Source organism: Bactrocera oleae, chromosome 3 (genome assembly GCF_042242935.1).
Source record: "Bactrocera oleae isolate idBacOlea1 chromosome 3, idBacOlea1, whole genome shotgun sequence".
NCBI classification, from domain to species: Eukaryota; Metazoa; Arthropoda; class Insecta; order Diptera; family Tephritidae; genus Bactrocera; species Bactrocera oleae.
Window position 1 is genome coordinate 84,407,648 of NC_091537.1, and position 25,764 is coordinate 84,433,411.

At 33.4% G+C, this 25,764-nt stretch overlaps 1 long non-coding RNA gene across 1 annotated transcript; it reads right to left on the minus strand.

Moving 5' to 3' along the window:
- Window positions 1-18,150: 18,150 nt before the first annotated feature.
- Window positions 18,151-24,902, minus strand: LOC106627096 (uncharacterized). The gene is made up of 4 exons (XR_011395514.1): window positions 23,553-24,902; window positions 22,164-22,535; window positions 20,536-20,851; window positions 18,151-18,408 (listed from the first exon to the last, which is right to left on the minus strand). It is a non-coding gene; the product is annotated as an uncharacterized lncRNA (long non-coding RNA).
- Between the last annotated feature and the right edge of the window lie 862 nt (window positions 24,903-25,764).

A 25,764-nucleotide genomic window follows, 5' to 3' on the forward strand; every position in this document is an offset into this window, starting at 1 on the left:
AAGTTATTTGCAAGCGGAAAAATTCATTAAACTGCTTGAATTAAGTGAGAGTACTTATTGGAGCGCAATTTCACGACGTCAAAAAAAAAACAAAAAGAATTAACATCAGTAATCGCCATCTCGCTAGCTCATTTAAGCCGCATATTATTTAATTCCAACTTTCAAATACATACATACTGACGATTTTAAATTTACACTCACACTCCTCAGGCATACGAAATACCATTAAAAGCAAAAAATTTCATATCCTTTCAAATGAGTTCGCACTACCGTACTCCGCTTACTCAACTTCACATTCGTGTGCGTGTTGCCTGCCACTTCGTAGTAACTTTAAGAGACGCAAAATCTTTGCACCCGGAGTTAGCTAATGTGTGTGCATCAGAAAAACATCACGTAAGCCATTGATCAAATCTACGCGACACACATCGCAATTGAATATCAGCGGAGCCAACAACAGCGAATCAATAGAACACTGGCAAGGCAAATGCTTATGAGCGAAGCGCAAGCTTTGTTATAAAAAACGAATAAGAAGTAATGCGAATACTAAATATAGAAAAAGACATTATGAAAGAAAACTCCAGCAAGCATACCAGCGTCACGCGCCAATTTGCTGAATTGAAAATAAAACTAAAGAAGAAGCAACAGTCGCATTGTAACATTGTTGGCGTCGTGTCATTGCCGGATATCGAAGCAGTGAAGTGAAAGTAGTTGACGATGGCAAGCAGAATCCAATAACTAAGAAAAAAGTAGCATTGCTGTAGATTTACAGAAAGGCAGACTCTCAGCGCGAGACGACGTCCTAGCAGAAGCGGTAACTTTCAGACAACTTCTAGTTCATTTGAAGCGAAAGAAAGAACTTTTGAAACTGATAATGTCAAGTACGCTTGGAGTGATGATTGAATTTGTCTTAGAAAATAGTCGTTTTAATTCACAAATGAGTTCTAAAGCATAGTGGTTATTTTAAAATTTGTTCTTTAAGTTGACATTAATTCGTGTGAAGATAGTATTGCCGTATATACTATTTATTAATCAGTATTCCGCTGCCTATTCAGATAGATACATATTTGATTTGTCGGCTCAATATCAATGATAGCTACTGATAAAGCCAAATCGATCACAGTAGTTTTGAAGCTGATCTGACACAAGTTCACTTATGAACAAACTATATCTAAAACTTACTCTATTCTAACATAAAATCATAATAATTACCTGACGATAATATTTCTAGCAGTCGAAACTAACTTCTTTATATTATATGCTCAAAATAATGTCATTCAGGCAAGTAAGGTCAAACATTTTTCTCGATTTCATCAACATTAAGTTTTTGGTGGGAGTTCATTTTAAACAGTTTCTAGAAATTTTCTTCCCGAACGGGAATGTAATCCAAAGAATTTCAATCGAGTTATTTTAAAAAGAACGTACATTGAGCGCTTACCCCCAATAATAAGCATAGGATACAAAAAGTCAAGAAAAAATTAAACTAAAAATTTATTTCAACTAAAATCTCAATTCCTATAAAAAGCACTTAAGTTAGCTACAATAATTTTAATGCATTCTACACAGCCGCCTATAGTATAATTTATGACCTCCTCGCTACATATGGTCAAAGAGCAGCGCAGTAGGTTCACCTTGACTTACTGAAGGCTAGTGCACTGAACATTGCCTAAACTGAGCTGTCAGCCAAAAGCAAATCGACAAAGTCGAAGAGAGTTCAGAACATTGAGTGAGCATTTAAATGCTGAACGCTTAAATAATGGCTTTATGAAGCAATTATCCTTAGACGCCTACTGCCACATTGACCTACCTCACATTGTTAAACTAAAGAATTACAGGTATTTAAAGTAATCTTGCAACGACTAGCGCTACTATCTACTTCGGCTAGTAGTGAGTGAAAGTGTAGCGGCGGAGATTAAATGCATAATAGAATAACGTAAGCAGGAAAGGGGTGAGGTAGCAGGCGTGCAGATAGCATGTTATAGAAGTTACTGAGAATTTAACGGAGTAAAAAATAAAAAATTAAAAAAAATATATATATAAGTATATATATTTACTTTGTTATTAGTAGTAAATAGCTAAACAAATGCTTAACACAAAGCTGCAGCTAAGTAAAATGAAATTCGAAAACTTTTGCAATGTAATACATGTTGTGTCCTTACAAGCCACATTCTTGCTGGTTTCCCTTCTAGCTGCTTGGCTAGTTGACTGACGTTTTAAAGCAAATTAGAATTTCAATTAAATGCTTTTGAATATCCGCATCGTGTGTGTATGTATGTAAGCGTGCAAGGCTTTCAAAGACAACGTAATTTTACTTTGACATTTCCACATGACCACGAGCCACATAGATAGCCAGTACGTAGGTCCGCCATATAGTATGGGTCTTCATGCTACGGGGAGCTTTGTTTGTTGCTCACATGCATTTGTTTATGTTTGTGTGAATGTTCATAGTTTGGTGCTTTTGTTTTCAATGCTGCTATCAGCATAGTATCTGTGTTACATTCGAAGTGAACGTTATGAATGTACTAAATGATGCAACCTCTCAAACTCTCTCACAGTTGTCTGAATACAAGTCTATGAAGAAGTATGAAAAGTTTGACTCGTAATGCGCAGATAATTACATATACACACACATATATACTTTCACACTTTACATAAAGCCATTAGCATTTTTCACCAGCTGGACTGACATGCTTCTTGGCTTCTTCTTCTTCAATTACATGCATACCACAGTATGCACATTAAGATGTAATACAAATGAAACAGAAAATTTTATTTGAAAAAATTTTAATTCTTTAAGTTAATAAGAAATATTGAAACCTTCATGAATTCCGCTTTCAACAAGATTTGGTTGCTTTCATCACGGCGGATTTGTTGTCAAACGATTTTTAGACAAAAACAATAAAATCACTCAAATTGAATGGTTACAAGTTGTTATGAAACTTGCAAAAAAAATGTGTGTTGTTTCTTAGATTATGGCATAGGTGTGTCGAAAGACAGCCACTCTACCTACTTACCTACCTATATTACGTAGATTTGATAAATTTGAATAACACGTAGTTTTAGTCAAATAATACGATTTACGTACAATATTTTCAGCCATACTAGGCTAAATGTTGTCATAAAGAGCCAACTCCTTTTAGTGATGTTTTACCAGTGACTTCGGAGAATGTTTCAAGCGTTTCGTTGACTGAAAACATAACAATTTTCAAAACCTATTTAATAATCTTCGACGACCATCTAATGAAAATAAATTTGAGTGAACGCAATTGTATTTTTGATAAACCACAAAGGTTTGTAAGGCTATATACATATGTGGGTGCATGCATGGCGCGCGGAGTGTTTTACCCGATCGCCGAACAATGAACTGGATGCAAAACTTTTTCGGCACTGCACCATATAAGTTAAGGGGCATGAACAGGTAGCCCAAACACTATCAGTCACCAAACGATATAATGGTAAGTGAAAAAATGCTCGAAAATCAAACTCAACTGATTTGACTGAATGACACTTTCGGCGGACATCGTACAAAAAGTTATGAAAGGCGTCACGTCAGTCGTCGGGTCTGTTACGAAAAATGGGGAAACCTTGATTGCAAGCACATGCCGACATACGCAGAAGCAATCAACCAAGAAGCACACTTGGCAATCAGATTCTGTCACACCGTTGATGGAAGGGAGGTAACAAATTGAAACCGCAAAAAAATACGCGCTTTACAAAAAGGTAAGCAGGAGGCTTTGGTTGAGGGAATATATGTACATACCATACATTAGGGAGGAGCGAAAAAAAATTTTTTTTTTGCTTTGCCTGAGGTTAAAATCTGTAAATTACAAAAAAAGAAAATTTTTGTACAAAAAAAAAAAGATGTTTTAACATCTAGAGGCTCACTCGTTTTAAAGTAAATTTTCGAGTTAAAGTTTTTATCGTAAAAATTTTTTGATAAGTATTCTAGAAGCTCTATAAGCAAAAAAATTTTTGTGGTCATTATTGGAGTTTAAAAAAACAGCAAAAAAAACAAGAACATGCTTTCCTTAAGCGTTAAAATAAATTTTGAGTCAAAAACCGTCACATTCGGTAATTTTTAAATAAATGATAAGAGTTTAAACTAAAAAAAAAATTTTCCGCCTCTAAAAGTTAAAAATATTTTTTTTTATCAAAAATTTTCTTTTTTATAATCTACAGATTTTACCCTCAGGTGAAGCTAAAAAAAAAAAAAATATGGTGTATGGACATACTATTTCATATTTGTTTAGTGCAGCGACACATTTTAATCAAATTTACGTGGATTTTCACAACATTGAATGGCATTTGAGGTTGAGTGATATTTTCCTCTTGTCACTGTAATACATATTTTTGATTGGGATGTTGAAGAATTGTGAAAAGTATGAGCATATATTTAGTTTTTAAAAGGATTTAAGGCTTAAAGAATCAGTGTTAGAATTGTGGTACTTTAAATATATTTTAGTTTATGAAATAATTTTGTATATAAAAATCTTGGCAGCCTTTTTTCTTTTATACACATAGAAAAAACATAAAGAAAAGTATGTATACTGTAGGAGGGAAGATAAACTGAGTCTCAAATTCATTCTTAAGTGAAGCTACAGGTATTAATTATTTCTGCAACTTATTAAAAATTAATCGCCACTGCGGCGAAACTAAAAATAAATTTATTTTTTTTTGGCTTCAGCATTCGCATATTTTAGCCACCGAAAAACAATAAAACAGAGCAATTTTTTTTTAAAAGTTGAAATTTAAAAAAGTGTAATGTATCTCTGATGAAGTGCAGCACAGTTCGTGGGGACATACACAACTATATATAATATTTCAACGTGCTATACCGAAGTCGTTTTTAGTCGAAGACAATTTAGTGTTTTCTAGAGGCTAGTTTAGTAACTAGTCTATTTCGTATCAGTATCAAACCAACTAAATAACAGTAATTATAAACCAGAGGTACCACGCCGCTATTATTATTGGAATTTGGATCCGATGAAGTCACTGAGCCCAACTGGAAACAATAAGCTATTATATAAAGTTTAAAACCTAACTTTAAGTTGTTATGATGTAAGATCCTTCTGGATTTCTGAACTAAGCCGACAACATAATAGACAATAAACTTATTTCGGACATGTACAAGGATTTGTGCACGCATTAAATAACCATTTGATAACATATATGAAATAACTTATATATCGAAGCTAATCTAAATGATTATTTGTATATAAAAAATAAATTTCTTAAGAAACAGAGCTATTTCATAAATCTTTAACTTAAAACTATGGTATCAATATTCTTAAATTAGAAAAAGCCATGTAGCTCAGCGTGTTATTTTAGAGACTTTAGCAATTTTCCAATTTATGCTGGGAAATAACATTGCTCCAAACAGAACTGAAAATAGTAAGTCTCGATATGCAATTTAAAAGATTAGCAAATTTGTATTCCACGAATTTTTTTTCTTGCATTAAAGAATCGTGTTTTTAAAAAATATCAAACTATACGCATACTTATACAAGTAGAAACGCAATACCTTACATATAGTATGATATGTTTTCAACTTATTCAACTAAAACTACTTATATTTTTTTTTCTAATAATACGAATCTAATAACAACCACTTGCCATTGAAGGTAACTCACAAGTAGAAGAGCTTACTGCATATACTATTTATAACTACGATTTCTAAGTTTTATGAATACTTACAAAAGCATTCCCTATTTTGCTGACTATGTACTCATATTTACTACTTTTTTCTTTTTCACTATTCACACACGATTCTGGTTGTACTACGAGCGTTTACTCGCTTTACTAGTACTTCTATAAATATGACTCGGTACTTTTAATGCATCTTTAAGTGCTATTGATTACTGCAGTTTATTACAGCGGCGCTTATACTCTACCTACTCGTACGTAGGTCGTATTTATTAACATCATACTGAAATATGTATTTGCTGGTTGCATGGATAGTACAGGGGGAATCAAATGCTGGACGATTTCTTCGGGATACGAAACAAAGGCACATCAGGTAATCATCGTTGAAATAAATTTTGAAGTGAGCGAAACGTTCGTATAAAGAATAAATGCAGTCAAATTAGTCCAGCTGCACTTGGAAATGAGAGAAAGAAGGCTAAGAGAAAAGTTGCATCCAATTGCAGCTGTCAAATTTTTCAATAGAGCGAAACCTTGTTCTGTGTTGCTGGATTTTACTCAATCATTATAAGGTTTAAAGATCAATATATGAGCCATAGCTGGGTGTCATGTTTAATACAAAAATATCGAATTTCGTAGAACAAGTGAGTTACATCATTAATTAAATATGCAAAACTCCAAAATAAAATATTATTTTCCATAATACAAGTATATTTATATATAGTCCAGTCTTAAATGAACTTTGGCATTTTTTGCAAGTTGGTCGTCCTTCATCAAGTGTCAGAAATTGACATTTACAAGTAAACTCAATTTTTGTAACAGTCATGAATGGAATGATGACAAATAAAAGATTTTGAAAAATATACAGATAAGAAAAATTAAAAATTATTACTTGAAATATATAGTATATACTCGTATGTACATTTGTGGAGTAAAATAGTTCAATGACGATTCAATTAATTAAAGCTAGTACGTAATATATTTCAAAATATAGCCAAAATACATACGGCGATAGCCGATATAGAACATACATTGCGACCAGAAAGTTTCCGGAAATTGTAGATAAAATGAAAAATTTATTTTGTCGCCTTGTCGGATAGCTTTCAGTTCCCCCTGCGAGTTTTCTTTTACGACCTCAATCGAGTCGAAACGGATTTCACGGAGTGGTAACTTGAGTTTTGAAAAACAAAAAAAAAGTTGGATGGTGCCAACTTCGGTGAATCAGGTGGTTGACCGATGGCATTGAACGAGTTTTTGGTCTTAAAATCGTTCACAACTACAGCTTGGTGCGATCTTTTTGCAAAAAATTCAGCTCTTTTGGAACAAGCCGAGCTTTGACGTGTCTCATGCCCAAATTATCGGTCAAAATCAAACGAGCTGCTTCACGGCCGATGTTTAGCTTACGTGTTATCTTTCCAACACTCGCATGACGATTTTTGAACACGATTTCCTTCACTTTTTTGATGTTATCGTCAATGGTAGACATCGAAGGAGGACTATAACGAGGCATGTCTTCGGCGGCTTCTCGACCATCCTTAAAGGCTTTGTACCAGTCGGGGTTTTCGATAGAATATATTCAATATAAGCATTCTAACATTCGCAACGATTTCGCACACGAAATTTGGTTCAAAACACAAAATTTGATGCAAATTCTTTGTTCAATATTTTTTTCCATTGTAAAAAGCGCAAAACACTTCAGAGGTCTACTGATTTCAATAGCTGCTGCAAACAAACTGGTTGACAGATCGCGCTCATTTTTGGCATAGTAACTCAGCACAGTGCTACCAACTTAACAAAAAAAAGCAATATATTCAGCGCGAGTAGTTTGAATGACAATTTCCGGAAACTTTCTGGTCACAATGTAGGTTTATCCATACACAATAAATTTCACTAAAATGATAAAACAATCAAATGTGCATTCTATGGCTTACAATAAATCCTAAAATTGTTGATGCATTTGCATCATGTATGTGGCTATAAACTAGATTTTTCGTAATGTGCATGTGCTAAGTTCTGTGACGAAAAGCCAGAAAAGTGCTTTTCCGACCTCTGCCTTATACGAAAAGCCCAGCTATTGCACGCTCACAGTAGTTAAAGTCAAAAACTGCTTTTCGATTTTTATATGCAAAATGTGAGAAATATGAAAAGGACAAGAAGGGTTATGACTACACCAAGTAAAATTTTAGAAAGCTCAACAAAAGATATAAAAATGTCAACATATTTGTGTATGTAAATTAACAAAAACATTTTCGGTCCAGTTGTTTTCTATTTATTCGCGAAGAATGTTGTACATCATGCTGCTATAGCTGTGCGTAATGCGTGTTATGCCTTTGCGGCTGATTTTATTATTCCATGATAAAACTTGTTGTTAGTATTTTATTATTGTAGTGTTTAGAGAGTGTTTTGGTAGTATGCAAAAGTGTGACCATTCTACAGTTGAACAAGTTTGTTAACTCAAGCTCAAATGGCTGTTGTCATAACACATATTTTTTGTTGGCTTTTGTTCTCATTGGCAGTTGATTTTTATTGTCACTGCTTTTTTATTTTTGCCTTTTTTCTGGTTTAAGTCATGCATATTATCCGTACTCTCTGCTGTCAACAAAAGAAAACACACAGCTCAATCGAATTTGCTGAACCAATTTGTTTGCAAATCATTTTATCGAAACGCTGTGCGAAGAGAAAAAATTTATGTGATTACCTTTTTTTTCACACTTTTCGTTCGCGCACCAAGACAACATTGACTGCCACGATGAAGAGCCCCAGTAAGTATAGGGTAGGCCTATTTGGTTGCTAGATTGCGGAAAGGTTTTGCATCACTGTCGTTCAATGATTTTGACTAGCTGAATAAGGCATCCTCTCTGTGGCTCGACGAGGATTCGACGTTCCATAGTACAAACATACAAGCTTGAGTGCATTTACAGATGTTCCTTTCCACTATCAGCCTTCTTCTGCCCTACGCACCGCTTTCGATTTGACGTTATGTTGACTGCTCTTTTGTTGGTTATAACCTCGCAATTTGTCTGTATATTTGACTTTTGGTCTATCAACCACCAGCGTACACGATACCGTTAAGTGGTGAATCAGTGATGGTAGAACTTTGTAAATTTGCAGTTTTATAAAAATATGATTGCTATTGAAGAGGCAGCTTTGTGGGCAGCGGAGTTTTGAGTGCGTTGAGTGACGCTGATAAAATAGGGAAAATAATATAAACTTCAAAAATAGCAATAAACGAACTTTTGTTAAAAGACAAAAAAAAAAAAGAAAAGCAAAATCATGTTTAACTCCACCAGATTAGGATATCTGCTTTGAGTGATATGTAAAAAGGTCAGCAAGCGCCTCAGTGTGTATAAATACAACGAGTAGTAGTAATTGACAAACAGTTTTACCAGGTTTGTTGTTGTGAGTGCTTCTGTTATTTGTCGGTTGAGGGTCATACGGATAATTTATCATGTTCATATGTATATGCAAATAAATTATGAGGAAGTTAACAACTTTTCTGCGTAAATGATAAACTGTGACTCGACTTTTTGACATTACCTGCAGTCATGTTAGGGCGGTCGTAACTTTTCAAAAAAAAAAAAAATTCGAAAATGAAGTAACTTGTGCCTAAATGTAGGCAATGATGTTTTTTAAAGTTATTTATTAATAGATGTTTTTTAAAGTTGCTTGTATTACACCCGTCATTTTTGGTTGCTAAGTGGTGAAACATAGGCGACTTTGCTAGCCCCGCTTACTAGGGACAAAAACACTCTAAACAGAGATAAACTTTTGATGAACACAACGTGTGATCTGTTAAAAAAAGGGCCATTGAAAAAAGTACCTCTACTTGGATCACGCGTTAGAAATCATTTAGATTCTTAAATTGATAAAACTGGAATACACTTATACGTGAATATGTATTCGGAAAATATGAACACATGTAAATTTCTGACGCCCTCTCTTTTGACCTTTAATATAATAGTTATTGCAAACTTATTTTCAAATTCTGATAAAAAGGCTGAGTACAAAGAGCTTGCTTGGCAATCCGTAATAAATTTATATAAGTTTAGGAAATTTCGTTTGAAATTAAATTTGAATAAGAAAGTAAATGAATGTGTAGTTTGAGGTCTCCCAAATTGAGGAGAGCACAGACAAAGAATAGTAAATTCATTGAAGCGAAATCGTTGCTGCTTTACTTGTAGTTTACGACGCATCTGCATAAATGGCTTAAAAGCTGTTTAGCTTGAAATAAAAACACCGGAAGTTTACTAACCTACTTTACTGTAACCGCTAAGAACAACAACTATAAAAACAATAACAAACACTATTTTATTACATTTCGTTAGTTGTTGTTGCTTTCATCGCTGGAAAGGATTTACCTTTGAAAATAGCTCTTTCTTAAGAAGGCTGCAACGACGATGCCAGCAGTTAAATATTTTGAACTAGCGCTAGCGGACATTAAGTGGATTACTTCTGCGATAGCAAGGTGAAGGAGGTAGAAGAATTAACTGTGCACCGCAAAAGCTGTTCCGTTTGACACCTTAATGGATTTAAACGACGGATACGCAACGCGGCATTAAGCTTCAATAAACGTCGGATGTGTTGCGGTTAATACGCATTTTATTGGATTTCTACACCGAACACATCTAGCGCACCTGCACGACCGCCTCCCTTCAACTTGCTTGGCCAAGCTGAACTGAATGACGGTTCACTGGTTTAACGGGTTTGGCGGCGCTTTTGTAGATTTACCATAGACACCTAGATTAACCAAGTATTTAGTTTGTCTATTTGTCTGCCCATCTATCAGTACGTCTGCTTAACTTCAAAGTCCGTCCATGGACGGGAAATGCGGGAGAGTGCCGGAAAAGCTGCAATGCTTTGCATTTGCTCGCGAAAAAAGATTAATTCAAATGTCCAACTTTAGACATAAATTGAGCGCGTTTGGTGCGCACAAATGAGCTTCAGTAGTATATGTATTCTTAGCGTGGTATATGCAGGTTAGTATCCACTTAGCAGAGTAGTGGTGGATGGTACGGGCATTAGAAGAGTAGGAGACCTGACGTAGTGCCTTTTCAGAGCGTCATTGTAATTAAATGCATTTACCTGATTTTCTTTAATATTTAAATCATTTGGAAATACTGAAAGTTGTAGATGATCGGAGAAGATATGTAAATTGAATTTAGAAAAAAAAAAAATCTGGACATACTTACAGGTATTTTTTTATCGTCTTTAGTTGTATATGGCTAACTGCTAATTGTGAACTATGCTACTACACTCAAAACGAACGCAATATAATAGCATATTATGATAAAGCAAAGACGACATTCGTTTTGCTTTTTTGCTTGGATTGAAAAAAGAGAGAGAGTAGGACATATTAAGATAGGATAGTGTAGGTTTGGTCCGTAGTAAACATATATTGTATTTTTCTTTGCCATCTGACTCATCGTAAGGCTCTCTGTAAACCTCTTTGTAATTTCGTAGTTGAACATTCTACAATTTCAGTGCTGTGAACGTCGCCAATTTCTTTCCTTTAAAGCCTTAAGATATTTTGCTCTTTTGATTATTATTTTCAATCAATAAGCTATTTTGACTACATATCTATAAAAAAATTAAGTGAAAATTTCAATATTTGTTCGATGAAACACAAATCCATTTTGAAGTGCAATTGAAAGCCTGCAAAGCTCTAAAAACGAAAAATGAGCAATGTAAAAAAGTTAAGTAAAAACAGACAAGTAGAGCGTTTATTGTTTTACATTAAAAGCTGTCAATTTGAACGTATATAACATAATATGTATAGACATATAAACATACGTACATACTATGCGATGCAAGCCACATCTTACAGGTTGCAACTGCTGCAATGCATTTGCTTAGTACACCACACTTGAACGCATTTTACATTATTGTTGTTGGTTGCTCTTGCAATGCTGAATGTGGCAACAGAAGCAAGAAGTTAAGGTACACTCTTTGCAGAGCAAAAAGCTTTGTGAGTTGTAAGACTTATCGCCTTCTATAGCATTTTTACACTTATTGAATTTTTACATATATAATATTTTGTATCTTTCTTTGAGAAGTCTCTCCACTTGAGAGCTTACGATACGGCTTTTATACTCGCCTGCCTTTTGGTCTGTGCGTTGTTTTAACAATGCCAATCCTTTCGGCTTTGCTGTCTGTTTGTCTGGCTATGAGAAAATATCAGTTTAAGGGTCAAGCTGATTGCCAATAAGACAAAGGAAGTTTGAAAACAGTTATGGCTCTAACAATTCTAATGTTACTGTTTGTTTCTTTCTTCAAGCTGACATCAAAAAGCATATGTTGAGTGTATTTACGCGTAATACTTGTAAATATGTAATGTTAGCGAACCACTGTCAAATAATATTCAAAATGATCACAATCGAAGCAAAAAGACGATTAGGTGGTAACTACAATAGTAGGTTTTTAGACCTTCAAATGCAAAAATGCAGTTGTTGACTAAGAAGCTACTGCAATTCTATTTATGTTATATCATATATCTTTTCGTCCAATCCAAACCTCTATTGTGTAGGACGGTTCTAGTTGAAGAAATTTGTTGTTATTTTTCGTTGGCTTACGTTTCAAAAAAATTACGGTTTTTTTCGTAAAGAAATGCTCTCCGAACAAATATTTGCTGCCATAATTATTTAAAATGTGTTTAAACTACGTTTAGACAATTTCATTGGCACATTCGACATTTTAGAACGATTTTAATTGCAGTCACTTGATCGTAAAATATTCTTTACAGATTTTTAACAAATATTATCTTATACTTAAATAATATCAAAAGTTGTATTTTTTCTTTGTATAAAATTGCTGAATTAAGGAAACGAGTTTTTAAAAATTCTTCCAATTTATTGAAGTTATTTCTTTGTGGCGCTTTTTACACTTCAAATACAAAATAATGTTTTTAACATTTTTTTTTGGGAGTGCCAAAATCTTTAGTTAACAGCAGAAGCAGTGTTGCTCTCCCCAACTTAATGAAATGCCCTGCTCAATAATCTTCTCAAATCCTTATTTATAACTAGCTCCACTTTACTACACTATTTATTTAGTTAATTTTTACAATATTGCATTTCAATGCTAGATATATAATATATGAGTCACGAATGGTCACATAAAATGTTGCCCCATAAAAACTTTAACACTTTAATCAACATCGTTCATCGCGTAAAAATTATTTACTACTCTTTACATAAATTAAGTTGAACTCTTAAATGAATCGAATAAAGTGTTACCATATTCATAATATTGTGCTATAAAATCTGCGTACTTAATGTATTTTGGCACTTTAATGTGGCACCACAAAGAAACTTATAAGTTCATCTATAAATTATACAAAAAAGCTGACATGACAAACGACAATGTAGTCAAAAGCAAAAACAATTAAACAAACTGTGATGCAATAATTTCGCCATTGACGCCACATAAACGCTTGGCAAACTGAAAAAATAGTTTAATGACGCGTGTCTAGCGTCTATCTGACGTTGGGCGCAAACGCTACCCCTATAAACAAGTTAAAGTGTAGACAACGTGGAGACACACTCGGCAGTTGCTGCTTAATTTTGCTAATGATTTAATACAATTTGCTTTGAACTACATATGTTCAACTGTCCAGAGTTCTTGTTGCGTCCAGTTAAGTGCTTTTCACACATATATATACATCTTCAAAATTAATTGCTGAAGAGCATGGTGTTACATTAAAATGTTGCAATCTGTATTGGTTTGACATATTCGCTGATGCGATGGCCACTGCGAAATTGTTGAACGGAATCCATTTTAGACAAAAAGCTTATATTCGCTGACCTGAAAGTTATTGACGTTGTAATATTTTATTGTCAAAAAATGCACGAATTATATAGTTAGTACAAATCTTCGTGATGTTTCTCTCTTTAGCTCTGAGGCAAAACTTAATCGGTTTGTTGCACAACTTTCTTATAAGTGAGTGAGAAGACGGGTGTCAGAAATTTGCTCTCTATTAAAAAAATCAGGCATTGCTCTTGCGTGACTCCCACCACCAATCTAAGCTATGCTTGGTATACCAAAACTATAAAGAGTATTAAAAATTTAACCGGAAGTTTACTGTTGGGAGCTCTGAAAACCTAACGATGGTAGAAGTACACAATTAAGCTATAGAAAAAACTGTGTATTCTCAACCTATAAATAGTGCTTTATTACCAGAAAATCAATAATTATGTTATAATAAATACAATAATTTGCGATAGAATTTTTCGCACAGCAAACTTACTCCATCAAATAAATGAAATATAAGGAAATTGTAAGGAAGAAGTATGTTCTGCTTTAGCGAAAACTCTGTTAAGTAGAAGAAACGTATTGTCGCTTTACTGGTGAAAGTTTTGAATTTCGTTCACTGTTTTGACGTTTTAAGCTTTTTTAAACGCGTGGCAGGTAATTGTATATAACGAAATCATTCAACCTAAAGCGACAGGATTTATCATTTAGAGACTTTAAACTAGTTATTTTCGTAAGTTACCATATTTTATGAAAATCAGGAAAATATTTCTTAAACAAGGTTTACACTTTGCTATATTCAACCTCTATTCGCTTACACTAATGCCGAAAACTCAATGTGATTCTTAAAAAATGTACAATATTTACTAATTTTTTTAAAATAATTTCTTAATTTATTTTTGAGGGTCTGCGGGTAAAATTTGTAGATTATAACAAAAAAAAAATTTTGGAAAAAAATTTGTGAAAAAAACCAAATTTTGGAAAAAAAAATTTTAACATCTAGAGGCGGTTTTAAAGTAAATTAAACGTTAAACATATTTTTGGACAAACAATTTTTTTTTTTGGTTTAAGCTCTTCTCATTTATATAAAAATTAGCGAATTTTTCGGTTTTTGACTAAAAATTTATTTTAACGCTTAAGAAAAGCGTGTTGTCGTTTAAGACTTTTTTTAAAACTCCAATATTGACCATACACATTTTTTTTAAGTTGATAACTTTTAATTGGCTAGAAAGAGGACTCTCCACAGTTTATAGAACGCTTATCAAACATTTTTTACGAAATAAAAATTTTAACTCGAAATTTACTTTAAAAGTGAGTGAGCCTCTAGATGTAAAAAATTTTTTTTTCCAAAAATTTTCTTTTTTCCAAAAGTTTTATTTTTTTATAATCTACAAAGTTTATTCTCAGGCTAAGGAAAAAAAATTTTTTGCGCTCCACCCTAATATAAAGCATATTACAAAATTTTTTAATATGCACTTGTCGCGAAAGGTGAGTTATGCACCTCATATGCAAATGTAGCTTCTTAAAGGCTTTCATCCTATATTCATATAACGCAGCCAACCAAAACTTACCTAAATTTCTTTGTAAATTGTGTTTGTCTATATGTACATAAGTAGAGGTGTAATAAAATAGCTATGTAAGTAAAAGTACATAAGTGGTTGCTAGCAGGAAATTAAAGCTTGCATATTGTATTTGCGGCAGCGGTCAGTAACTGCAGCGGTAAGATTGTGCTTCTCCCTGCAAAGTTGAGAGTATTTGATGAAAGCTTACAACCGTTCATACAGAGATATATGTATGTTAGTGCGCAAGAAACCACTGTGCATGCTGCATGTCATGTCTGGCTAAATCCCTCTGCCACTATGCATTTCACTAAGTATGAGTATGTGTATGAACCACTATGTGCTTTGCAAACAATGCAGTTATTAGTCTAACAAAGCTGGTGAATAAAGCCGTACAGAGAAGCTGCCCAAATATGCATGTCTCTTGATACACGTGCACGTATACATATAGATGAGTTGCTCTTAATAAGGAAGTGTCCAGCTCATTCTTTGTAAGTTAAGATTAAATTAAAAATGTATGTAAGGTAAATTGATCTTAATATGATTTCAAACCCACACATAAGAGTGAATAATCGCTAAAGCAAACACATCCGCTGCTTGTTATTTCTTCTTTGCAACTAAGTGTCTTTATACGATAACTAAGATGAGCTGCAGTGAATGATTAACCTCTGCTACACAAATTGCATTACACTTAAGACTTTTGTTTTTGTTATTGTAAAAATTTCGTATGCAGCTTATGTTCATCGAACTATTCACAATTAAGTCGATTGTGTTAGATGTCAGCACATGTGTATATGTGAGCTTTTCTAAGTAGACTGAGAGGCGTTAAATGGAGGAGGTATATTAAGGAGTGATGCGTATGTAATTATAGAGGTTGTCCTTAGTGCAAATAAGTGCAAATATAGATTCGGAGATGCAATTTAAAGTTCTATACCTAATTATAATTGCAGGATGATACAGCAGTAAAATTTTTGAAAGCAATTAGATATAAGCGAAATTTTAAACACGAGAAAATATTCATTGTAGACCAAGACAGAGCCTAGTTTCCGATATTAGGTTAGTTTTTGCTTCGTAACCAGTATGAAACCGATTTATATAGCATAGTGTTGGCAAATTAGCATTACTCTAAATATGCTTGTTTATATGAGAATCGTAAATGATCTAATTTTCGATACTAAAGCAGCACTTGCAACAACATCAGCTCCAATCCGACCTATGTATGTGCGAATATTGCCTCTTTGTAAAACTCAACGCGTGAATAACTGATAAATAGGTTAATAGCATTGCAATCTCAATCGAATTAAGAGCATTCAATGAAATCAATACACACGCACCATTTTATATTGCAATTAACATGAGCATACAACACAACAAAGAATATCACTTCGCACTTTATTTTTATTCTGTAGCAACTAATTGCAAACTTTTAATTGAAAGAACAGAATTTCGATGAAAAATTGATATCGCGAAATAATGGTGATTTCTTATTAATTTTGTTTGCTAAAAATAAAATTTGACAATTCAGCAGCTAAAACTGGAGGGGCGGTAGTTTTTTTCACAGTTTGATAATTTTTAAAATTCTTTACTTACCTTATTAACGACAAGCTTAGCCTCTTGCAGCTATGTCCATATGTATGTAGACAACCTGATTGGTTATTGTTATAATGTCTTGCAGCATTGTGTAACGACGATATTAGTTAGTGCTGTTGAATTAATTTACCACTATGAGGATGTGCCTACAAACGTTACTCATACGCAGTGCATGATGCGGCTTAAGAAAGTGTATGTATACTCCTGATCGCTGTGAGTGGTTTATATAAATAATAGAGTTCTTATACATATATGACTCTAGGCGCAAATGATTTAGGGCGTTGGTAGCTGGTAGCACCATCAAATGGGGTATTCACCTACAACTTAACTATTTATTTATAGGCATATCTATGGTTGTGTATGCATGGAGTATTTACCCGCAGTGTTTAATCGTTACAATAAAGTCAGTAGGACACTCTTAAATATGCATTGCCGTCAGACAAAAGGCAGATGAAAAGGATCTGCAGTACTATAATTATTTTATGTAAACGCTGGCAATAGCAATATACATAAATACATAATAATCGCTTTTTTATGTTTGTAGGTAAGCCTTAAAATGAAACGTTGGAAATGCTTAATTGCAAAAAGTATATTAACGCTGCTTTTGCTGGTCAAACTGAACTCTGCAATTCTACTGCACTTAACGATCTTTGATTTTTAAAGAAAGAAAAATCTAATTCATTGAGTTGATTGTAGGTTATAGCATATATATTTTTGGACTTTTATGATGCTGACATGTAACTTAAATATTTTATCGACGCAGCGCGCTCATTTTTCTGATAGCTTTCGAGGACAAGTAATATGATATTTCAAAATAATAAAATAAAAGCAAGTTGTAAAAACTAAAAAATGTAAAAATCTACTGCAGTTATAACACTAATTTAGAACTAGATTCATTACCGATTGGTAAGATTTTCTGGTGCTTGAAATTTTATATATAAATTCAATTAAACTAAATGTTGCAAAAAAATTTATCAATTATTAATTATTTTCACATTTTAACATTAAAATTTTCTCTTCCACCGAAGCGTATATACATAAGTGTGCACAGTCAAAATAAAACTGCGTTATCGACAAGTGACGTTTGGAAAGCCATTTATTGTACAATCACAAAAGTCATTTAAACATTTATTGAATTCGAAAACTAAAGCGAATTCGCCTCAATATTTCATAGACAAAATTGTATATTTCAACACACAACGCACAATGCATTATTGAATTGCAAATCCAAATATTATACTTACATACAATAACATTGAAACGCTATTTATCAAATTTAATTGTTTTGTAATCAAAATATGTTATTTACTGTGTTACCGCTTACATTTTCTTATTATTAGCAAATATTATAACGCTTGAAATTATCATGTATATAAAATGTATATTTATGCTAATTATGTACATTAATGTGTATCATTATTTTTTAATTTACCATAAATACCTTAGGCTTTAGTTTTTATTTATTAGGTATTATTTTGAATTTAAGATTTTTCCAGCGGTTGCGAAATATTCTTGCCAACCGAAAGCTGATACCAAAAATGTTTGCGGTAAAGTCGACATCTGTGAGTGTGTTGAAGCTATAAGATGATGATGCTGAGTTCTTCTTAGTTTTTGTTATTTCTATTGGCTAAACACCAGATTTTGTGCTCTGTTCTTGCAGTGTTGCCAAAGTTACACGTTGTGTCGCGATTATCTTATTTAAATTGTTAACTTATATAACTGTATGATGAGCGTCACTTGACTAAAAGAAAGTGATATTATACAACTGTAACAACTGCGTCCAGTGAACATGCGTTCTTTCGGTGGTATAAGCAAATAACCCATAACGAAGAGCAAAATACACGCTCGTCTTTGGTGTTTTGCTCCAGCTCGATTCTTTCTATAAAACGGAAGAAAGGGAAAAATATTTTACTTAAACTCTTAGAAAAACATTTTGCGGTCGATCAAAACACAAATTGCCTTAAAATTAACGCAAGATTTAAATTTGCGCCTATTTATGTAGTAAAGAGTTGAAAAAATTAAAAAAAAAAATCTACAGCTGACAGTTTAAGCTTAGTAAAAGTGGAGCGTTACACAATAGAGCGACGTGTCTTCTTTATTGAACAATATTTCAAAACTAATGAAAGCTTGGATGGAATGGATGGAAAATTTCTTTCATTGAACGATGTGTTATTAAATAAATAACCCCATTCTATGTACTTTATGATTCAATAAAAAAATTACAAGCAAAGACTAAAAACTGTGTTCTATTTACTAACGATCTTGTGTTAATTTTGGGACACTTTTTAGACACGTAATTTATATGAGTGCGTGTGTATTGTGCATTGCAGAAGCCAAGTGCGTCTTTGCAATACTAATTTTGCACTATAATATAATTATGTGCATGTTTTCAATGTCAAATGCTAAGTCATTGTGACAGTGTAGCTCCAAGTTATGCTATTTTCATCTTCTTTGCTTTTTATTTTCGTTAAGGGGGTATTCTAGTCTAGAGACATGAATTTCAGGTAACTTTTGAAGTGACTTAAAATAAGAAATCAATACTTTTACTATAGATTCTTTTTTTATCAGCTATTTATTATTGTTGCAAGAGTACAGAAAAAAATTTAAAAAAAATAATAATTGAAAATTTAAAAAACTGGCAGCTGATGAAGTGGTGGGTCGCAAAAAATTGGCACATGAGCATACCTATGATTTCAACCCTCCTAAACAACTGAAAAGAAAAAAAAAAAAGATTAACAATCTGCAATGATGTCGCAGTTGTATGAAATAGCGATAAGTAAAAAAAAAATTTATTGATAAAATGGCGACTGTTTGAAAAAAAACGATTTTTTTACAATTTTGTTTTTTTTTCTCCTTTTTTTAAATTTGGGATGAGGAGGAGTTTATGCTCGAGAGAAGTCTATAAAGAAGATGCTCTGAAAATGTCAAGTAAATCGGTCTAGTAGAACTCTGGTCTGAGAAAAACGCATTTAAAGTATTGAGTAAAGTCTTTTGTTCGATTAGACCCAACCGAACCAGTGTGGAGGCCGGGTCAGTAAAATTTCTATATCTCCGAAAATAATCTAAATTTTCAAATATTCTCCCGTAGACATGTTCCTAAATAGTTAAACTTTGAAATAATGATAAAAAAAACGGTTTCTTAGAAATTCTACACTAGAATACCCAACATAATTACTTAACTCTGCTGCTTAATAGCAGCACTCGTGGGCTTTTGTCGTCTTAGTAGCAATATTTCGCCTTAAATATTTTTTTTTTGTTTTTTAACGTTTAATTTTGCTTTTTACTTCGCATTGTTGTCACATTTTTTCATAATGTATACGAATAAAGCTCAATGAAGTGCGTTTGCACACACGCATCCTTGCACATGCATACTTATTCTACACACACATCGAATTGCGTGCATATAAGCATAAAAACTACAATTTCATATTATTTGGTGTATTTGTATAAATATCTTATTACTACCTAAATTTGATATGAGACTGCCGCCATTACAGTCGTATTTGTAACAAAGTTTCGGTGTGTATGCACTTGCAATATTATAATGTGCCTGTGTGCGTGTTCTTTAGCTACCTCAATCTGCCACAGACAATCGCTCTTCTCAAACCGATCTTATTAATTTACTTTTTTTGCTGCGTTGTATTTAAGCTTTGTTGTTGTTTCCACCTTATGGTTACTATTCGGGGTGTGTACTTATGTGTGTAAAAAGCAGTCTATATTTTGTTTTTATTTGCATTTGCATGTGTTATTATTATTTGCTTGACTTCATTCAATTCATTTGGTTGCGCTCATTCAATGCAGTCAAATATTTATTTTATAAATAATAGATTATTAAGTAGTAATTTGATTGTTGGCAAATCATATGCTACAATTGCAAGGTTTGCAGTTTTCCCAGTACGTATGTGTATGTGTGTGTTTTGTTGCGATTTTAATAACGTTTTAAGCTTCATGAATTTGTATAGAGTTCTTATTTAACCGTTATTATTAATATTACTATTTTTATTACCTTCATTTTACCTCAATTTTGCATTCATTGCTGGTAATCCGTTGAATACTCGCATTTATTTGCGTTTATGTTTTTTGAGAGCTTCTGTTGAATATTTAGCTTGTTTGTGTTATTGTATTCGTGCTTTAGCTTTGCTTAAGCATCATAGCCTTGACTTTTACACTTTTGCTATTGCATGGCAGTGGTGTGTGCTAATTGTAATATGCATTGGATTTGCAGGACTTGCAGCATTTCTCTTGGTAACGGTGTAATCTGCACAAGTAGATCGAGCGTACATTGCGGCAATAGCGTGAAGTGTTCTTGCATTGATCAAACGCTGAAGCGGTTAAAGAGAAAACGTTATTTTACGAAATAATCTAAGAAATATAAAATATATATGTTTTCGCACAGAATAAAGAAATATGCTTCAGTAAAAAAACCCATAGAAAACTATTTCATTCAGAATCTGTTTTCAGGTTATGTACATTTATGTTTTTGTTTAAAATGTGAACTTTGCACTTATTGCTTTTCGACATCTTAAAAATTGTTTTAAAAGTTGGGTGGTGTTGAGAGGCCATTAAAGGACTGGGTATTTGTTGAAGAAGTACCCTTTGTTGTGGGTAATAGTGAATATTTCAAAGTATTGACGCAAATAGCCCCAAAATGTATAGTTTAAACGTAAAACATATAAAATAACACCATTTTATTTTAGGCATATCGATAGAGCAGTCTTCAGTTTCTCTACACTGTTTTATTTGTCGGTAAGCGAGGGATAAATAACTAGGGGTAAGCAATAAATTAACTGTGTACACATTACTGTGGAATTATAAAGCACAAGCCAGAAGAAATGAATCGTTCAGCATGACTTTTACTCTATTTCAATCTGGACTATTCAGCATTTTGGTTATACTCGTAGATATCGAAATCGTAAAACCTTTTCCTAACTCAGCACTCAGAGACTGAGTATGTAGTCTTAAACAGAATGGTTGAGGGAACACATAATTGATTTGCGATGCCAACTTTCCTGCTTTATTTGATTTACATTTTTTTAAATTTACAACAAAGACTTTCAGAGAGTTGTTCTGGTATTTGGCAGGCAGATGTAATATCTTGTAGTAAGCAGCATAGAATTAAGGTAGTTGAAAAGTGTCTGAATTCGCTTTCAATAGGCTGTCAATAATTTTTTATTAGGCTCATTTATACATATACATATAGGCATATATGTTTGATTGCGCAACAAAAAGCCGACAGAGGCGGATTAATGCGAAGTGTGAGGATAATTCATACTTTATTCTTGCTGAAATTAACCTTAACGCTTAAAAATTCGCATATTGATATAACAATAAATGATTCGAGACCCAAATTACACACATAAAATAATTATTTGAAGATAATTTAGTAAGCACTCATCAAGCAATAATCTGCTATTGTTACTATATAACTACTGGAAGCGGCTGATGGCGACATGTATTGCCCGCTGGCCGGAGCGTGCCATACCAAATACACTCTAAAATGCGATATTTAATTCATTGACGGCAACATTGCGCAAAAAGAAAAATTATCAAAAAAAAAGAAAATAAAGTTGAAAAAAGGAGTCAGAGCTGATAGAGCGAAAGCACTGTGTAAACAACGGCAGTGCCTACACTTACCTCGGACCATAGCTCCACACGCCAAACTCCCTTGTATCGCTCACTATAGCACTCCTGTCGACTAATGGGACGCTGTGACACACAGCAGGCGTCTGTACTCTCACTGTCATTCGCAAAGTGACATTTAACCTCACACTTTTGTATGGCCGTATTGCGTCCAAAGCAACGTGAACGTTGGCACAAAGTTCACTCGCCAGCCTCCCAGCGGGCACACTCCTCCTGGTCGCACATTTCCAACGTGACAGGAACGCCTAGTCCATAATTCTCACAGTACGCATTGTCGACCGTTACGATGTCCGCTTCCAAGTGTGACTCCAGTGCATTGTGTATGGGCGTGTGATGGTACAAACGCAAGCAAGTTATTGAGCGACTCTACGGTGTAAAAAAATGGCTAAGGAAAATGTTTTAAAGCCAACTATTTCTGTGAATAAACGCAACACAACACAAAGATATGCATAACACTTCATAAAGCTAATAATTAATTTGCAATACAAACAGTACGGTGGTTACTCATACGCCATGGCGGCACGTTGTTTGCTTGCAATTCCTTATATGTATCTTATATGGAAAATTATACGGACAAGGGGCATGATCGATGTAATGATTGCAAGGAAAAGATTTACACAACTGGTAAAGCTTCTAAAAATATTTGCCTTTCTAAGGATTCTTAGACCTGCTGATAAAATTAAATTTTCTTATCAATTTTAATTAAGTAAAATTTTTGAAAGGTGGCAAGCTTTCCTTATAAAATATTAACATTGATTTTTTTTAAATTTGAAGTTATCGTTTTGATTCGTGACTTATAAATTTCAATTTTTTAAATATTTTTTTCACAGTTGGTAACTGTTGTACAAATATTTTAAATTCTAAAGACTCTCAGAACTTCTTATAACCATTATGTCAACTTTCTTAGTTGTCTTATCAGTTTTATTGTTTTAAAATTAGTGACATGTGGCAACTTTATTTACAAAAAATTTTAAATTTACTAATATATCTCTCAACTTTAAATTTTTTTAACTTTGTATCGCAATTGATTTTGACTAAGGATTGTCATTCTTCTGCACAGCTGGCAACTCTTCTGACAGTATTTTAAATTTTAAAGTCCTTGAGTACTGCTTGAATATTTTAAAAATTCTGTTAACATATAAATATTATTAAATTAAATTTTTTTTACAGGTGGTAACCTTCGTCACAAAATGTCAACTTTAGGAATATATTTAAACAAGTTCCATCAGACTGCAAAATTTTTGTTATCTTATTGATTTGGTTATTTAGTTTTTAAAACAGGTGAGAATATTTTAAATTTTCACCACTTTACCACCTACTATTTATGGTATAAACAGCAGCGCTTTACCAAAACTATTGAATTGTAAAATGTGCAACACTTACCCGTAATCCAGCGCCGCCCGCATTACCGCACTTCTCCGAACACTCCGACCAGTCGCCGAAGCGCCATTCGTACGTGACATGGTTACTAGTGGTAACCGTGGCTGACTCCAGCTCGACCTGCTTTAGTCATCTGACGTGCAGTGAATGTGGTGAGTCGGCTTCGTGTGTTGCACCAACGGCATTACCAATTGTTGGCAGCATTGTTGTTGTACTAGTAATTGCGCGTATATGGGGTTGTTGCTTCCTGTTCGTGCCACTCAGCGCCGTCAGCGTTAAGGTTGCTGTTCGTCTTTTCTACAGCTGTAAGCGATGGTGAAGCAAATGCATCGAACGATGTAAGGGTCAGCAGATCTTCAGTGTCGATTTGTGGTCGCAACGGCTTGTCATGTTCGAAAGTTTCCAAATCGATACCGAATTGTAGACCTTTGTCGAGCAAGATGTGTTGTCCTCTCGAATTGCCAAATTTCTGCAAATGCCACAAATGCTGCGGTAGTGAAAGTGCGAGAGAAAAAAAGCGAAATAGCAAATCTGATTAGGAAAGTAGGCGGCAAGCAGCCTCTGTCCAAAAAGCGGCAATTCGCCAGAAGCTAAACTGAGTGCTGACACAGCCGCCATGTTTTAAAGCAGACGTTAGCGATGCAACACTGTCTAAGCAGCTAGCAATTTGTGTATTTTTGTAGAATTGTGAATATGGTTGTGTTTGAGTATGTGTGTGTGGGTGTATGATTACCGCATGCAATTGTCTACAAGCGCATAATAGCCGAACCCTCGTCGACAATTTTTCATCACTAACATGTATGTGTATATGTGTGCATGCAAGGCTATAAAGATTCTATGCTAAGTTGTGGTCATCCGCATTGTAGGCAATTAGTTTACACAGCACAATTAGTTTACACACGCTTTGGCCCACTTTCTTTTCTTACAATCACCTTTTAGTTCCATATTCGCCATTGTACGGATACTTCGAGACCTCATCTTGTAACGCTTCAACTTGATATGAGTGTGTGTATATATAATTTGTTTATCAAGTGTTTTTTGCATTCGCTCTGTTGCTAACCGCAATCACTTTTTCATTATATGCGTAAAACTGCCCTTTCTGTTACTTTTATTGTCCTTTTAACTTTACAACTCATCTCTTGCACTTAACTAACCCTTTTTTCTAAAGTCATTTACAAAATTTATCGCGCACAAAATGACCTTTTAAAAGTCATAAGAACACTTTTTGTGCATTGTCCCAAATTTCATTTGGCAATTACTTCAAATATATGTAACCACTAGAACAACTTTTGATTTAAAATTTACTTTAAGATCTCATAGAAGTGTTTATGGTCTTCTAATCTTGGTTTTCTGATTTTGCAATACGATAATTTCATAAAAGAGCGATGACAGCAAGAATTAACCCCAGTTGCTAAAAAAAAAAAAATAATAATAATAATATTAATAATATTAAAAGTTTTTCTACTAAGCTAGATTACTTATATTTACTACTACGGCATGTTGCCCATTTAAGAATATTTCTATACATCGGCCTCAAAAATTCCAATATTTTAACGAGTCAAAAACTGACCAAAAGGAAATTTTTAAGATTTGTAAATTCAATAAGTAATAAGCCCTGATTTTTTTATGTTATGATATTATATTATAAAAAATCATAGAACTTCAATTTAATATTTTTCGTGAATAATATACCCAAAAAAATTATACATACAAGAGAAATAATTTTTCTCTTAATGTTTGCTTATCAGCATTTCTAATGAAATATTTCCTGATATATATCTTGCCACTTTTGTTGTTATCATAGCAGCGTTAAATGTTTCTCAAACAGGGTTCGCTCATAGATTCGCTTAATAAAAAGAACATATTTTGCTTCTTGAAATTCGAAAATAATGGAGTCATCGACGAAATTCGAAAATAAAAATAAAATAAGTTGGACAATTTTTTACGATGATAATCCAGAGCATACACAATATAAAACTTGACAAGTTACATTATTTTGTGGTTTCTCTTGTTACGAAGTAAGTACGGGATGATCGTTTTTATGATATTTTCCCTCATAACATTGACCCATTCCGAAACTATGTTTTTGAGGTACGAAAAGAACAATGTAATGTACCTATTAAATTATGAAACTAACCTTACGTCAATTAAGCTGATTCTTACGATTTTGATCACGTTCATACTCGAATAAATTGATTGCGTTTATTGCTCGATT